Consider the following 17,947-nt stretch of genomic DNA (forward strand, 5'->3'; position numbering starts at 1 on the left):
CTATAAAATTTCACTTAACCTACGCACCTATCGAACTGCACTTGCTACGATCGTGTACATTATTGTTTGATTTATTTAATTTATTATTCATTTAGACACAGTGATCGTTTTAGATGGAAATGTTTTATACAGAGAGTATTCTGCCTGACGTAGGCCCTGTTACTCGCAGTGAAGCAGCATAAATAAAAAAGAATGTTATACATTTCATAAACAAGACACTCTAGGTGCAATACAGTTGCATATGCAAGAAATATGGACGTAGCTTTACAAGCCCAAGATGAATCTGACACAAGATAAAAACAAGTACACTAAAACACAGAAAAGACTGTGGAATTGTAATGACAGAACTTATCGACATAATCTCACTTTCTAAAAGAAAGTGATCAAGATTTTATAATATTTTTAGAGCTACTCAATTTCACGGAGTTTTGAGCAATACTGATCGTGTATGGGTGTGCATTTATGAAGGTTGGGATCACATACGTTAGTTGTTTTGTATCATAGCTCGTCCAGAAAAAATGGAACTCTAAAGTGGCAATGACTGAAATTGCATCTTGAGTAACTTGAGAAGCAAGCAGGCTAAATAATCACCCTGCGCTATAGAAGAACACATATATCGTAATAATTAGGTTCAGCGAGAGTCATATAAATAAATAAATGCTCATCAACAAAGAGCTCTCTTCCAAACCGGGATAAGCCCGATAGGCAGGCGCCTCGTTGGCGGGGAACGTACGGCCGGTTATACGCGTGTGGAGCAAAAGAAAATATAATAATGAGAAAATAGATAAAAGTAAAACCCCTCGCTAGCATGGGAGGTCGCCCGGCCAATTACGCATGCCGACGTTTAACGCAGGACAGCGTCCTCGCACTGCCAGAATCGCTATGCGTGACATGTGGCCGCAAGGTCGTGCTCTGGTCATCCGGGGTCTGCAGCTTAGCTTCCTGTGGAGCGTCTACACTGCTGTCGGTAGATATATAAAATGCAGCCGACGACCTTATCGCGCAAGAGTGACTGCGAACGACGTTAAGTAAGCCGGGGTAAAACCGGAACACCGGGAATTACGTCCTCGCTGCCCTCCGCTATGTCGCCACTCCGTGCGCAGAACACGTACAGAAAGGGGGAAGAAATAAAGAAAGAAAGGTAGGTAACAAGTAGAAGATCCAACGAGCTGGAATATACATACACACAGCGAAGCTTTGTGTGAGGGCATAAATAGCCGAAACACGACTTTGTGTTTAATGAGTGTCCGTACAAAGTGTCACGGAAGGCTTTGTTCAGGCATTGTAGCGAGGCTAATTCAATGGCGCCGCCGCTGGTGCGGACGCGCGAAGGCGAGCTTTCTGGTTCCTTTTTTTTTAAGTTCCCCCGCACGGCAGGCGTCGCCGCTGCCGCGGTTGCGCGGAGAGCGCCATCTGGTGTTGGTGCGAGGAATCCAGTGGCGTGCGTGGCGCGCGTCCTGCGCTGTGATCGGTTAGCCTATTCGGCAAGAGAACAGCCAGGCCGCAGCACCCATGGTCCCGAAACACGGCGAGGTTTGCAAAGAAAAGCCTCGCTTATAAAAAATAAGACGAGTGAGGTGAAATAGGTAGTAGTAGATTGCCAGAATTTTTTCTTGAATAAGTGAGAGAGACTAAGAGATAGAGAAGAAGAAAGGAAGATTTGTTCAATTTACTATCCTAAAAGTGCGAAAGGGTGGGGTAAGGTTAAAGGCATGTAGCGAAAGAAGAGAGAGAGAGAAAAAAAACCAGCTACTCGGATAGGCGAGGGAAAGAGTTTCTTGAGTAGAGAAACTGTAGCAACAATCCCGTAGCGCCCTTCACCAGTGATGCAACACGGCCATTATGCAAAGAAGTCTGCCTCCGAAAGCAGTCTTGTGTCGTGATTAGTTTAGCGCTGTCTTCAAGAATGCGGGAGTGTCAGCGTGAGGCATTTGAAGAATGTTGGCGCATAGAAGGAGTGCTTCCTGCCGGAAGAAAAATTACACTGCTGAAATCAATGCAGATTATACTGTGTTATCAGATCTAAATATCGAAGCACGAGATAAAAAAACAAAACATAACCGTCTCTCTTCCTTTCCTTTCTACATAGGGCACCCGTTATAAAAGGAATTCCGTAAAATTTTATCGAACATTTACAAAGCACGAATGGCAAGAGTTTGGATTACACGCATTATAATAGAATGTCGCCTCACACATTGACTGCAATAGAGCTCAGCCTGTATATTCAGATTATGCGGATCCCAAAGCGTATTTAGAAACTGTATGTCGTACAACCTTGATCCGGCAGAAAACGGGGTTGTGTAAGGCCAGATAATCAGAAGGCCGGTACCGAAACGCCACGATTCACTGCAGGCTGTTAAGTATATATGATACCCATTGAGGCGTGTGTGCTTGTTTGTCTTTTTCGGGTGACCGCGTTTCACCGGCCAACAAATGTTAAAAGTTATTGCTCCGCGCAAGACGCGCCTTTCTGTATTGAAAGTTTCTCGAATGCTATCGCTGGTTCTACCTGCTGCCTATGTTGCCGCCGCCCCTGGTTTAATCAGATTGCATGTGTGGCCCGAAAATAGTTGTACGTTCCTGAATGCACGCGACCACCAATGATTACGCTAGAATCTTCGACGAGCGATGTATAATTAGCCGAGGCGCTTAACCCGCACTTCAGATTTTGGACAATCGGCGAATGTGTTGGCCTTGTTTTTATGGGCACAGGTTCGCCCAATATAAGGTTAGTTTCGTGATTCGCTGTTGTCGCTAATGTGTTTTTCACCGTCACTACAATGTGACAGTGTACTTCGATAATTGATATAAATAAATAAATAAAGAAAGAAAGTAACGCGACATGTCATAAAACTTTGCGCCGATCCTAACAAAGCGGGTACAGGCTATATGTGCTTCCGCTACGCCGAGGTAGGTAACACAGAAGCGACATTTATTGATTTTTATGTGCGTGAGTGTGAAGGTGACCTCGCGATAATCACGTCACATGACCAAATCGGTTGCGTCTGCATTAATAAGGCCCTTTTCGGCGTCACACATCACTGTGCACAAATTCTGACAACTAATAGAATCATCGTTGCAGCAATCCGCTCAAGCAGTGCTTGTGCGACATATGGTTCCTAAATTCGCAATCCGGGGAAAAAAAATGTTTGCTCATCGGCGCAGTTTTGAGCAGGCGGTCGATCCTCTCCATCGAATACTGATGCGCTTCTAGGGACAGCGTTGCATCTTCCCATATTTGCAAACATGAAAAGCGTAGATGGTGATTTTCTGGTGATTAGATGGGGATAAATTTTATGTTGGCTTGTACTTATTCACTTCTTTTTATTTATTTTAAATGTAGCGGCCGCTTCTTGGCCGATCTCCCGTTGTGGGTTCGTGCCATAATATGGAAATCATTATCATTGTCAACACGCGGCGATTATCTCAAAGAGCTATAGTTGGCGACCGCCAGCTTCTTGGCCAATTACCCGTTGTGGGCATGTGACATTTTATTGAAATCATCATCATCACATGGATTCCCGACATGTCCACGGGATCTGCATATTTTTTTCAGCGTAATATTCCCAGTGGGTATGACCGTGCGTTTTTGTCCTCCATGAGACTGAAAGCCAATCCTCATACCCAATCCCCCAGAGTGGGTATGTGGCACTAACTCCAAGGCTCTACATCTACATCAACATCCTCACACGCTTCATCTCTAAGAAATACTTAGGCAAAGATCTTCAAACCTTACCGAAACATTGTGTAAGATTTCATCATTTATGGTTCTTCAGTTGTTCGAAGTTCATTGTTTCAACGCTTGTTAAATGAAAACCTATGGTCGATTTTCCTGAATCACGACAATCTTGTGGGACAGTTGAATGAGAAAATCGCGCTGATTTCGAATCAGCTAATGGCCGCTGTAATCTAAGAGCTAAAGAACAAATTATGTAGCTAAATGTGAAGAAATGCGATAGAAAGAAAACGTATAAGAATTTGAGGACACAACTTCGCATTCACCGTACCACGCGTCCGCGAAGTGATCCCTATATCGAAGGCCCAGATAAACTTTCACCTAACCTTCACTGTGTGGCGTGAATCTTGTCCACGCGAGGTGCCACAGCGAACGAATCTTATCCAATTTGAATTGGTCTGGCGCGGCGACATCGTTTCTGGCACAGCCGGCGCACTCGTTTCATCCCAGACGCGACCGCGTCTCTGTTGCCGTCATTCTTATCAGACCGCCAATACGTCAGCGGGAGTCGTACGTTTCTTTTTCTTCCAAAGCATTCGCTCTAGCACTGTCCGCAGCCGTACATTCAGAATCTTAAACGCTTCCCTGTGATGCAACGTATGTACGCCTTTCCTTGACGTGCGCCTCAAACTTCTGCTTTGAATTCGAACAATGTAACAATTGTTAAGCCAGGCAGCGTCGTTCTTCCAGCTTTTCAGCTTTGTGTACGCGAGAGAGTCGTCAATACTCTTGGTTGCAGCCGCTTAGATCTGATTACACCAACACATGCGGGTCGTCCCCGCGACCTCGAATGCCTTTTATTATAAAAAAAAAAAATAAGATTCGTCGGGGCCTTCTCTGCGCAACTCGCTTAGGGCTGATTGTCAGCGACGTCGCTTTGTGCGTCACGTCTCGATCCCATTTAGCGTCTCCTTGGATAACAGCCCCCACCACGCGCCTCCACCAGCCGCCTGCAAGGTGTCGGGGTTTCATACGGCACGCAAGTCTCAGCCGCCGGCTCGGGAAGTGGGCGGATCGCGCGCTCCAATGTGCCTCGAGCTCTCAGCCTTGAAGGCGCGCCGATATTCGTGTTAAGCGTATGCTGCCCGGAATGCTCTCGATTCATCGCCTGTTTTCGAGACAACCGCGATGGAAGCATTGCGGGCGTACATTTTCGAACGACCTCGCTGAGTTTATGATAGCCCTGTAGTTGTTTTTGTAGCGGTTAAGCATATTGTAGAGTAGGCATTAGGCGAAGCCATAGGCGCTCCTGTAGCTTAGAAAACAAAATAGGTGATTTGAGCGCTTTGGAATACGCTCTGGCTTGTTATTGCAGTGGTGGGCTAATAGCGGTATACTCACGTCCCCTTATACTGATCCGCAAACGTTTACCAAGCCCTCCAGACGACATGAATGATGCTGATCCAGCATGAATTGATGCTGATGTTGAAGGGAGAGAATTGAATCTCGAGGGTGATTTAAAAATTTCGGGTATTAAAAAAATAGGTAGATCTATAGTGCTCTAATCCAATCCATGTTTCCTCGTTTGATTTGTGTTATATGCGAAGTCAATCAGGCTAATAGAAATGAACCAACTACGTAGGCCACCAGGATGCCCTAGTGAGAGACCCTTTTGTATCCTTCGAGTAGGTTTCAGCGTTCTCTTGGACGAAGAGGAAGGGAGATTAAAATTAGCAATGCTTAGTTGGCTACCCTACCATGGCGGGAGTGCGCGCGCTTTACGACAGTGAAATAAATCTTCCGGCACTGCATGACCGGATCACTCAGCGTAGCTTTGCAGTTTCGCGCATGCTGCTTAAGGAGGCTGTAAAAAGAAATGAAACTCGGAGGGAAAAATCTCACCGTTTACAATGACAGTCCATCAATGATGGAAACGATTGGACACTATAGCGTGCTGACGGAAGTGCCATTTCTTGTCCCGTTCAAACCGCAAAACGATTCAAACCGTATAGAAAAGAATTTACGTCCCCATTTGGGCAACCGTCTGCGGCGCACGTGCCCCTCATTTACATTCTGCCTTTAATCCTTCTCTCGCGAACACGTGTCAACCGTCATGCATCTACAGTTTGTGCGTGATGGCAGTCACGCTTGCAGCACAGCGTAAGACTCGCGCCGCATGCACACGCAACGAGCAATAGCTCTGCTCGTTTCCCAAGGCCTAAGCCTGTATCGAACCAAACTGTCGACCACCATCCAGAAAAAAAAAAAAAAGACGCCTGCGTGGAGTGCATTTGTACCTGTGTGAGAGCGTGTTGCCTATATGCACGCGCGCGTGCCCGAGTGCACGTGCTGTATAGAGTGCGTGCGTATGCGCGCATGCAACGAACCGAGCTCCGGGCATTTCCGGCTGGCCCGCCGCCACGCCGCGCAATCTCGCGTGGGCGCACATTGGGGCCGGTCAGCGCGATCGGCAGTGATCGATACCCGCCGGCCAGACTGCTGGCCCTGCCCTCCGCTCCGCTTCCGCGGAACCCGCCGCCACCTTTTAAGCCCAGAATGTCTCGTTTTTCACCGACGGGTGCGTAACGCGGAGAATTCCAGGCCGCCGTTTCGCACAGTGCGCCGTTAGTTTCAGACTTTCTTGTTTGCTTGTTTTTCTTCCTTTTTCTCGCCTGTATTACATTCCGCTGCGAACTGTCGGCTGTGCATGGAGCTGTTCAGCGCTACCGTGAACCAAGCTTCACAATTTTTGTGATTTCCTTCGTCACATCACTCGTTGCACGTATGGTGCCGAAAAACTTGTATGCGTAAGGGGTAGACGAGGCGGATGTAGTGGTGGAGGATTAAGCGGGAATGTTATGTCGAGAGTAACGCTGAGAATGACCAAGAACACTCAAGTATGTTAAGGAAACCTTCTTAACGAACAAAATAAATGTTGTGGTCGCGACGGGCGATCTGGATCGCAAGTCCGGCGCCACGGTCATGGCAAATGAGCCGACAGGGCTGGAGAGGAAGACAATGCTATAGAGGAAGGACACAGTCTTGCCTGATAAACCCACTTCACAATGCCAATTGTCCGCTCGCTGCTCGCGAACAGTGATTTTAACGACATAATTGCTTCCTCCAGTGGTTTCCAGTCAACAGGCTTGCCTTGTAGCAGTTTAGGCTTTGTTACGGACATGTAAGAGGCTTGACTAAACGTGAGCGGAGTGAGCACGACGCAACCAGGGACAAGTGAGCTTGCAAGCGTTGCGATTCTTAAGCGAAGCCGACGGCGCAAGGGCACGAGCACCATAACCGAGCTGACCGATGTCATTGAGTCTAAGCAAGTTGGTTTTGTGTCGAGCGCATTATAGTGTTTTCTTTCCTGTAAGAAAATTTGTTGGAGTGAGTAGCGTCTTACAAGACAGTCTACAGCGGTATGACAAATAAAGACACACAAATTGCGCAATTTTTCAAATATAAACGCGCGCCTTCACATCCCCCCTCCACCTGATTAAATAAGGGAGAGAGACTGTAATGAGGAGAGAAAAACATTAGGGAAATATAAGCGAAATGCTAGACTTATCTGATAAGTCTGTGGGGATTACCTGATTAGCTCAAGCAGGCTAGGTGACCATTTGTCACCACGCCGTTCCAGAAGGGTGCCAATAATTCATCATCATTATCATCATAAAGGAGTGTATGTCAAGCGACAGCGCTGTCGAAGGACCATATATACATGAATGGGGTGATGGCAATGCTCACGCCACCTAAAAGAGAAAATTTTCTTACGTTCGAAATCACGTGCTCCTGCATAGTTTCACATTCTACGCTTGGCCTCCTTGCTTTGAGCCTGCGCAACTTCTACTCTTGGTGTCTCGAGCAGTGAAAACATGAAATCGGTGGGGATGGGCAGACGAGGACAATGGTAAGATTTCGGCCCAGTTAGACTGGCGAAGGTGCCATGATGAGTAGACCGTACCGATACCATTAAAGGTAACGTCATTGTGAGGTACTAGAAAATAATAGGTTTTATTTTATTTTCTTCCTCTAAGCAGAAACGAAAAAAAACCTACTAAAAGAAATCAAAATGGATTTCAACTTTGTAACTCTGTCCTGGTTAACCTCCTTGCCTTTCATTTTATTTTGTTTCTCTCTCTCGCATGGTGACTTTCCACGAAATTACTATGCAATACCGCGAAGGTAGAAAAAATACCCCCCGCCGCATAAATCACTGGATAAACTGCAACAGGTGACCTGGAGACAGTTGCAGACTGGCTCATTTGCCAACCCTTACAAGTATTCGCTAATATATCTGGGCTGCTTCTCATCTAAATTCAAGAATTGCGACGCCTATAAAGCGGACCTGACACATATATTGAGCGACTGGCCCGGGCTCAAACCTAGGGCGGAACTCGAACTTAAAAACACTTCAGACTGGGAGGTAGCGGTGCCCAGCTCGGATCCCGCGGTCCAGCTGCGGACCGTCAACTGGGCTTTGGAGGTCGCCGAAAGTCAAAGGCTTACGACCACCTCACGCCGCCTAGCAGAAGAAACCCAGTAATTCAAATAACTCTGCATCTGACGAAAATAAAGTTTTCCCTCCTCCTCCTCTCCCTCCCCTCCCTCCCTCCCTCTCTCTTAAAAGACATGACGAGAAAAGGCAACTTCCACGCCCACAGACGAAAGAACAGTCATCCATCAGTTTACAGCCAAGTTCAGTGATCAGCATCGGACTTGAGAGTAACTGCAAAGCGGGAAGGGGAGTAAAATATTAAGAGAAAGAGAGAAAGAATCAAGAGTTCACGTCGGTGACGTAGTGAAAATTAAAATTGTGAGCGCTTTATCAAAGGTGGTCGCTCGGTCCAGTTGCCTGTTCAGGAATCTCAGGAATCTCATATCGCTTTTGTGATCTTCTGCAGCTGTGACACATGCTAGACTATGGTCCCAAAATCGAGTCCAACTAAAAAGGTCCTCCATTTAGAGCGATACAAAGTTACATTAAGACCTGCAGCTTTCAAGAACACTATCAGCGCCTCCATTGCAGACACAGCCATCGCGCGCGTCGCACCTCGCCACGGGCCGAGAATGTCCAGCAGCTCCAAGCTTGGGTCGACATGCAGGTGGGGCCTTCAGAGATTCCCGGTCTGACAAGCAACGACTGCAGTCACATAGAACGTGTTTCACGCAAGTCTCCTAGAACGATACACGTAGTAATATACAATGAGAGTCTTGCTTGGTGACTCCCGACGTGAACTAAGCGAGATAACCAAAACGCATTGAAATTCTCGTTCATTATAGTCAAAACCAAGCAACGCACGCTAAGCCTTAGCTGGGTACATACTTGAAGAACATCAGAAACACCAGTCGCAGCAAGGCTGCCGTGTACGCGTGATTCCGTCGTCCGGTTTTGCAACAGCGGCGCACGCGTTCTGCTCGTGGCCTCGAAGGCATGCGGGCACGATAAGCGACTCGCTGGGTGGTGGCAGAACGGGCGGCAGCGCTGTTCGGACCACTCCCCGCCTGCACGTGTATGCCGATGCTCGTTAAGAAAACGCACCGAGACGTTACCTAACCCAATCTTCTGCTAGGCATCGAAACGACGTTTCTCGAGGTCGGCGCATTGTTTTGACACGTGCAACCAGGGAAAGCAAAATGGAGCTCGGTATTCCTACTCGGGGCTCGCCTGACGCATGCTTTCTTTCGTTAGCATCCCCGCTATTCAGCCCTTCGCTCACGGTTATCAAAAGAAAGAAAGAAGAAAATGAATGGAGGTAAAGAGGCAAGAAAAGAAAGAAGGCAGCAAAGAATGAAAGACTGCCAAGAAACAGACAAAAATACGCGCAATACTTTAGGCTAACTTGGACGCGTGCTTGGTTTTTCGTTTTTCATCTTGGTTTGAGTATCACATTGTCCGTGTTCTTTTGAGCTCTTCTCGGCAGTGTGGCTTTTGTCTCAGATTACGGAAACACAGCAGAACAAAAGGCCCTGCAGCAACTCCTGTAATGAATGCTGTATACCGTCGCCTGAATAAGATAAAAAATTCTGGTCGCCGTGTGGCTGCAGGTAAAACCAAAGGAGAGAAGAAACGAAACGCGATTAGGACACAGGCGCGTAGTGCTCGGGCCACGACGTGTGGTGGTATTATAACGGCCGGACCGGGGGCGACTAGTTGAGTGGGACTGCGTGCCGGCATAGAGTGAAAGCAACGGTAAGACATCATTTCGAAAGAGCGCAGGGCCGCGCAGCGTAAAAAGTTTGCGCGCTCCACTTGTTCGCTAGGCCGGCAAGCAAAGCGGAGTTGATCGCGTTGTGTTGTTGGCATAGACGTGGCTGGTGTCCTCGGATTACTCCGCGTGAACTTATAACGAACGGTATACGGCCACTCGCTTTACGCGAAAATAGAGAAGAAAACAAAAAATGAAAGAAAAGCCATTTCGCGTTAACTGTCACTCGAAACTAATTGGAAATAAATAATTATCAAGTTTTTTTTATGCGACGTAGACCGTTAATAGGCGATAGGCACAACGAACTCCATAAAAAACAACACATTTTTACCCCGTATTTCACGCCTACAGAGTTGCGTAAGTATTAGTTTTGCACGTGTCATTAATAACTGAAATTCTATTATACATTTTTCTAATACCATTGACGATTGAAATTTTGAAATCGAGCTTATTTACACCAAGGAACGCGCTAAAGATGACTAAATCATGCTGGATAAGAATCATGGGAACCGAGGTGCTGTGTACTTTAGTAACTCCTTGAATTCAATAGACAATGAAGACATGGAAAGCATAAGCGTGAAGTGTTTTTTATTGAAATGCAGAATTGATTATGTGGGAAGGGTAAATCTCTAACAGTCGTCATATTCTCAACAACGAATAAAAAAAAAATGAAATGAAAGCGGAGGAAAAGACAACTCACCGATGGTGGGAGCCGAACCGCCAAGAATGTGCCTTTCAAGAAACGAATATTGTGGTATTTAGTTCTGACCAGTGGCAAGCTTCTTTATTTCTGCCCTTCGTTTCGTTTTATTGCGATAGCAATTATATGGACACTTCAACCGGATTTCTGCCGTCGGCGTCGCCGTCGCCGTCGCCGTCGCCGTCGCCGTCGTCGTCGCCGTCGCCGTCGCCGTGAGGTTCCGTATAGATAAAATCTTCGCCGCGCGCCGTATGCCCCAGCGGAAGCGTGGGGGGACGCGCGCTGTCACGGAGAGAACGCACTCAATCTCCCACGCGCAAGCAAGGAAGCGGAAAGCCAGCGCCGGAGGGAGCAGGGGGGGGGGGGGGCACTTCTCTGCCAACAACCGCGCTCGTCGCTCGTCCGCACAGTCTCTTATCTCTCCCACGCGCAAGCCAGGAAGCGGGAAGCCAGCGCCGGAGGGAGCATAGGGGGGGGGGGGGCACTTCTACGCTTTCAACAACCGCGCTCTTCGTTCGTTCGACCGCACCGTCTCTTATCTCCACACGGCTCTGACCTTTATGCCGCTCAGTTTCCGTTGATAGACCGCAGCGGGCGAAGGTACGTTGCGCTGCCAGCGTTTTGACAGTCGTTGGCTGCAGTCATTCAGTGTGATCTATTCATGTTTGTTTGTGCGCGCTCACACCACGCTTGTTCATTCAGTTAGTAATAGTCGGGCCACATTTTCCAACGCACGCTACACATGCAATGCTGCCCACATCGGCAGTGCAGCACTACAGGTGTGTCCCTTCGCACGCGCTGCCCACGGTAAGCGCTTCTCATCAACACCACCGTTTCACGCGCGCCTTCTCGTGGTCATCGAGTCTCTCTTCATGTCGGTCTACTTACGCCGCAGCACACCTGCTTTTTAAAATAAACAATTTGAAGTTTTTACAAAATTAATCTCGATACATAAACAATTGTGCAATGCCTAACAGAAAGTGCTAAGTTCACCTACGGCTTTTCTTTCTGGCTTCGCGGTGCGTTGGCTTCATGTAATCATTAAATGACATTGACAGTTCTAAAATTCCGGGAACTATTTTATTTCCTGCACGGGTCTCTAAGCGCACGCTCTTACGTCTTGGCACAGCACAACCGTAGGATAAACATTCCACACTTTTTTTTATTGAGATTTATGGGACAGTGCTTGCGAGAGGAAATAATGAATCCGTGCGAGACACGAAGAAGCGAATAGTGCGCTCATATCACGAGGCCAACTTCCTCAACCCCGTTTGTCTGAAGCGACTGAGTACGCTTTGGGCTCAGCCCCGTCGGGAGCCGTCAAGGGGGTCAAGAAACTACAGGCAACGCTGACATGCCGTAAAACCCCGGAAAGGATGTCAAGTGTCTGAATCAAGCTCCTGCAGATGCATTCTGCTTATTTTTTTTCTTTAGAATTCGGAATAAGATAGGACGCCCTGATAGAGAGGCGGGAAGCAGGCCGGGATGCTTCCATCTACGTTTAGTGGCCTTTCGTTCAATAACTCTGTCCACGGATATATCAGGAAGGGGTTAGCGGGGTCGGAAGAAACAGCGGAAGCTCGAAAACGCCAGCATCCGTCGACGAGTTGCTTGTCTTCTTGTCGCATCTGATCCTGCTTGCTGCAACGAGCGCTCATCCCGGGAAAAGAAAAGCGTAGCTCAAGCAGTGTCTGTGCTGGTCACGTAAAGTGGCTGTTCGCTCTCCTAATTTTCCCAAGTTACATTTATCAACCCACCATTTTTTTTGGTCATTCATACCTGTTAGCGTGTACGCATAGCAGCAAGTTTTATTATGCAAGCATGGAGAACATGCCAACCTTTGTAGCTCGTGGGTATATATAGTTTTAGTCTATCAACCACCCACTGTAGTTGGCGAGAGTGGTTGCCAGGGCCGGATATATCTGCAGTTGAATATAGCCCTTCAGGGTGTCGGCCGTTGCCCAGGTTGAGCGCATTTTTCGATTAAGTAAACTAACCTCCCTACATGCTACTATCACTAGACGGCCATGCAAGCTACCTCTTAACTTTCAAGGTGGAAAGGTATAGTTGGTAGGTATACCTTTGCATTAGTAGCTCAGAATTCAAGGCAACACGCAGAATAAGAAAGATACTAAATTTACCAGCTCTCAAAATCGAGCCCTCCTCCCGTCTATTTAGTTTATTGTTCTGCGTGTTGTCTTCATTGTTGAGCTGCAAATACGAATGTAATAGGATGGATAGGTGAGCAAGTTGGTATTGCATTATTGGAAAGCTTAGGGCCAAAGAAAGGCACTGGTCGAAGAAAACGAGCACAAACCACACGACCGTTTGTAGCTCGTTGGGTATATATAGTTTTAGTCTATCAACCACCCACTGTAGTTGGCGAGAGTGTTGCCAGGGCCGGATATATCTGCAGTTGAATATAGCCCTTCAGGGTGTCCGGCCGTTGCCCCAGGTTGAGCGCATTTTTCGATTAAGTAAACTAACCTCCCTACAGATGCTACTATCACTAGACGGCCATGCAAGCTACCTCTTAACTTTCAAGGTGGAAAGGTATAGTTGGTAGGTATACCTTTGGCATTAGTAGCTCAGAATTCAAGGCAACACGCAGAATAAGAAAGATACTAAATTTACCAGCTCTCAAAATCGAGCCCTCCTCCCGTCTATTTAGTTTATTGTTCTGCGTGTTGTCTTCATTGTTGAGCTGCCAATACGAATGTAATAGGATGGATAGGTGAGCAAGTTGGTATTGCATTATTGGAAAGCTTAGGGCCAAAGAAAGGCACTGGTCGAAGAAAACGAGCACAAACCACACGACCGCGTGTGGTACGTGTTTCTTCTTTTCTTCGTCCTGTGTCTTTCTAGCGCTCGAATTTTTCTAATAATGTGAATGCAAGTACAATTGAACGTAAAAAAAAGCAAGCATGGTGCGTAACGCGCAGTGCAACGTCAGTCGTGCAAGGTATAAAAGCTCGAGCGCGTCAAGTACGAAACAAGCTTTTGAGCGAATGGAAATATTTGGATTAGAGCTCCAGCGAAATTCCATCCGCTCACATGCAGAGAAGGTTAATATCCAGTGAGCCTAATTAAGACTCTGAAATAATGATAGTATTTCATGTACACCCGTGAGCAGAGGCATACGGACTACACGGTCGCCGAGAAAACTGAATTTCTTCGTATAATGAACAAGCAAAAAACTTGAATTGACGAGTACACTGAAAAGTTCGCAATCCCAAGTTTCGACTGCAGTTCTCAATTTCAAGTTGCGTTCACAGGAAGACAAAAAAAAAAAAAAAGAAAAAAAAAAACCGCTCAACCTTGCACTCGGCCGCGCAACGCTTGAAACAGCGAACCTGGGCGATCGTGGCCCAGCATTTTCCGGAAGTGCGCGCGAACTTTTCATCTTATTACTCATGACGATGATAATTTCTTCTTGCGCGTCTTGGGTTTACGGCCATCACTGTGCTACAGTGCCTAGAATATACTTATATTCTAGGCACTATATCTGTGCGTTGCATAGCACCGCGTTGCAATGCCGACAACGCGTTCCAGCAGACGCGCTCCGTGAATGCATCTCTCTCTTCTGCAGCCCTTGAGGGAGCACGGCTCAGCGCCAACTCTCTCTCGCTGTCATATCGCGCAAAATCTCTATAGCTTCACCTCGCAGAGCATGAGCGTGCGAACGCGCCAGCTGTGGACGCAGATGACGACGCTCGAACGCAATCGTATGGTTGGCATAAATGCATGTTTTGCAAGCGTGGCTGTATAGTCTATCAATAAAGAAAAAAAATCACAGCATATCCACTCGGTGAATGATGATGAGTGGGCGAAGCTCCGGAGGGAATCATCAGATCTCCCGCTTAAGGGGACGCTAGCACAAACGCGTTAGAAACGTGCAGTACTCTCTAGTAAGGGGGAGCGGCCACAGCGTCTTACGCAGCCATTTACACATGCCGGAACGTGCACCGCGTTTGCCGACGCCATCACATGACTGCTGAGAGAGTATACCCCCCGTATTCATAAACGCTCCTCGACTTGAACTTGACTTGCCACCGCCTTGGGCAGCGCGTTCGAAACGCGTTGAAGGTAAGGCGGAGAGGCCACAGCGTCTTACACCAGCTTCTTACACGGGCCGTAACGCGCTAGCACAAACGCGTTAGAAACGCGCTAGAAACGCGGCCTTTCGTTAATGTTGGGTATTTATTGCCATCGTGGTGCGTGTGTCTATGTGCGCTTCGTGGCGTAGTGGTTAGCGCCACGCGTTCAGGAAGCGAGGGGTCCCTGGTTCGATTCCGCGCTACGGACACAACTTCGGAATTTTTTTTTCTCATTTTTCTCAGACTGGTTACACACTACTACTACTACGACGGGGACGGAACGGGTGCCGCTATAAGGAGCTTCGCTCCTAAAGTACGTGGTTGTAAAGCCTAGTGGTTACGACGCTCGCCTTGGGACCGGGGGTACGCAGGCTCGAATCCCACCTCGGCAAGAAAGTTTTTTTTTCTTCTTCATAGCTTCTTGATGTGCACCACGAACCACAAATTACTGCTGGATTAAAGAGCTTCTCTGTTAAAAATCGGCTTTATCGCGCAACCCCTGGTCGGTATACTTTTGCTCACGGGTGTACATGCTTTGTTGTCTTAATGCAAATGGCTGATCTTAGAGGCAAGCCAGCAACAGCAAGAATTGTTGGAGAGAGAGAGGGAGACAGAAAATAAGAGATGAAAGGCACAGGGGTTATGAAGACTAACTCCCCCGTTGGCTACTCCGCACTGGAGGTTGGGCGAGAGCGATAAAATATGAGGAGGAAAGGACAGAATATAAGAAGAGAATCACGCACGCACGCACGCAAGTGTTTTTAGAGGACCTCGGGCTGGCGTCGGCTGGGACCAGGTTCTGAGAATTGTTTTCCTTGGAGACAATTGTCACACTTGCCGAGCGTGTTGCAGAACACTTTTATTTTTTCACTGAAACGAGGACAACCACGTGGAAGGTGTACAATCGTCTGTTCGCATACATAACTTCTGGCCATTCCGATGAGGAAAGAGTTAGCATTTGTGAACGCTACTCATAGTAATGGACGACAAATGAGAGTTACGTCATATTGTGGTAGGTCGCACGGAAGGTTGAGCTTTAGATGGGGATTCAGGGTAGTTCAATAACGGTAGTTTCTAGGAAGGGTGGAGCGCGCACGTAGAATCATGGACATGACGTTATGCCCGTGCTACCAGGTTGAGACAGCAGATCAAAATGAAGAAAGCCTCACAGAGCAACATGGCAAAGTAATAGATGGCTTGCACTAAAGTCATCCTAGGCGCCATGTTTGTGACCCAGAACGGTGAAAAGCTGCGTCCGTGACGTCACGTGCAAGCTATCTATACGTTGAAGTCGCACCATAGGCTTTAAATGCACATTGTGATATTGTGTGGCTCGGCATGAAAATCTAGTTAACGATGATAGCGTTGCTCATTGAATGCTGAAGTTGAAAGCCGTTTTTCTTTCTTGACGCAGATTCACCATCTCCTTAATATAGGCCTATATCGTTGTAACTGTTTGGGAGCTGCACAGATAACAGCTTTATTTTAAGTGTAGGAGGCAAAAAAAAATGTGGTTGATCCCTCTTATATAGGAATCGGTATAGAACACGAAAGTGAAACGTGTCTTCACAGAAGTAGTGTAATGTTTATTGCACATTGATATATAATGTCTATTGGTGTTTTGTGGCTAAAGCGCCCTTAGGCGTTGATGCACCCACGCTGACGCCTGGTGGCACGTCTCCTCCATCACGACTACCAACGTCGATGACCATGAGCAACCGTCGTGCATATGGAAGCTGCACTACGCTGCACACGCTAGCACAACGCGAAAGACGAAGCACGTAACTGACACACTAATACAACGCGCAAGACAAAGCACGTAACTGAATCGTCACCGAGTCAAATCAGCGCGTACAGCGCGTCGTAATTGCAGCCTCCGCGATCAACTTCAGAAACATTTTCAGAGCTAATTGCGGAGGCCACGCTCCGCTGTGCTGAGTACGGTGAACGCCACTACAAACGCCACCTAGGTGGCGTTGGTAGTGCTTCTTGATGCCAGCGTCCCTTCGAATGCTGGCATCGAGGCGTCGTAATGCTGAGACCACCGAAGCGTTCACTGTCGGTGCGCGTTAGTGTCATAATGCAGTACTTCTCTTTTCTGCTCGTAGGCGGCGGCACCGCCCCGAGCAAGAGCGCGGGTACACGGAGGAGTGTTAGATATATAAGGCGCGTCTGTGTAGCTCTCTGCAGATGCGCTTGTGGCGCAATGGGTTAAACGCTCGGCGATCTATCGTCGCGGACCGAGAGGTCGTGGGTTCGATTTCCAAATTTTGCATGTTTGCGGAACTTTTTCTTCTGGTTTCTTTCTTTGTATTATGTTCTATGACGTATTTCCGTGACGGAAATACGTCAGTGAAGTCTTGGTGGACCCCGGCATAAAACACTTTCGTGTTAAAAAAAAAGAAACAAAGAGGAGATTTTGGGAGGGACTAAACTAAATTTAAGTGACAAAGTCATAAAATATATGTAAATTGCAACGACAAAGACTGGTATAGATAGTGTTCATGTGACGTCACGCAGCCATATCTCACCGCGCTGGTACCCAAAGATGGCGACTACGATGACGTCAGTGCAACGTATTATCACGCGCAAACTGTTTTGCTTTTTCACGGCGATTCGGTTTTCACCGGTTTATCATTGTTATCGCTCTGACGTTCGACGCAAGACGCGCTTTTTGTTGCTGTTTCACCGGTTTATCATTGTTATCGCTCTGACGTTCGACGCAAGACGCGCTTTTTGTTGCTGTCATGCTGTCATGTTCCTTGCTTACGCCCCCCCCCCCCCCCCCCTTCTCGACCTGCTGGTACCCAAAGATGGCGTCCGCGATGACGTCCGTGCAACCTATGTATATACTTTAGCGGTGTCACCACCCTTGGAAATCGTCCTATGGGGGGGGGGGGGGGGGGGGATCCGTCAAGCTGAATGACGTGATTTTGTAGCGCAAAAAATACCGGGAAAGAAAGATTAGCAGCGACAGACAGAGCAGAAACAAAGACGGTGCTACACTCGCAACTGTTTATTAAGCACAAAGCTTGCTACATATATATCGCGCACACACTGTCGACACAAGGGGGCGGCAAAGAGCAAAATAAAAGTCATCCTGTATGCGACAGACCTAGCAATTTCATTTCCGCATCATATAACAAAACACGTTCGACTAACACAAGCTCGACTACTGGTATGAACATGATATGCCCTCTAGCATGCAGTTCCCGCGCTGTTTTATCTTTACTCCTGCCCTGGATGCTCACCTCAGAAAAAAGCG

The 17,947-nt window shown here is 47.5% G+C and overlaps 1 protein-coding gene across 1 annotated transcript in view; it reads left to right on the forward strand.

Moving 5' to 3' along the window:
• Nucleotides 1-17,947, forward strand: part of LOC119444641 (protein piccolo) — a 63,177-nt gene that overhangs the window by 30,793 nt on the left and 14,437 nt on the right. The window lies entirely within an intron of this gene.

This window comes from Dermacentor silvarum, chromosome 3 (genome assembly GCF_013339745.2).
Source record: "Dermacentor silvarum isolate Dsil-2018 chromosome 3, BIME_Dsil_1.4, whole genome shotgun sequence".
Lineage (NCBI taxonomy): Eukaryota > Metazoa > Arthropoda > Arachnida > Ixodida > Ixodidae > Dermacentor > Dermacentor silvarum.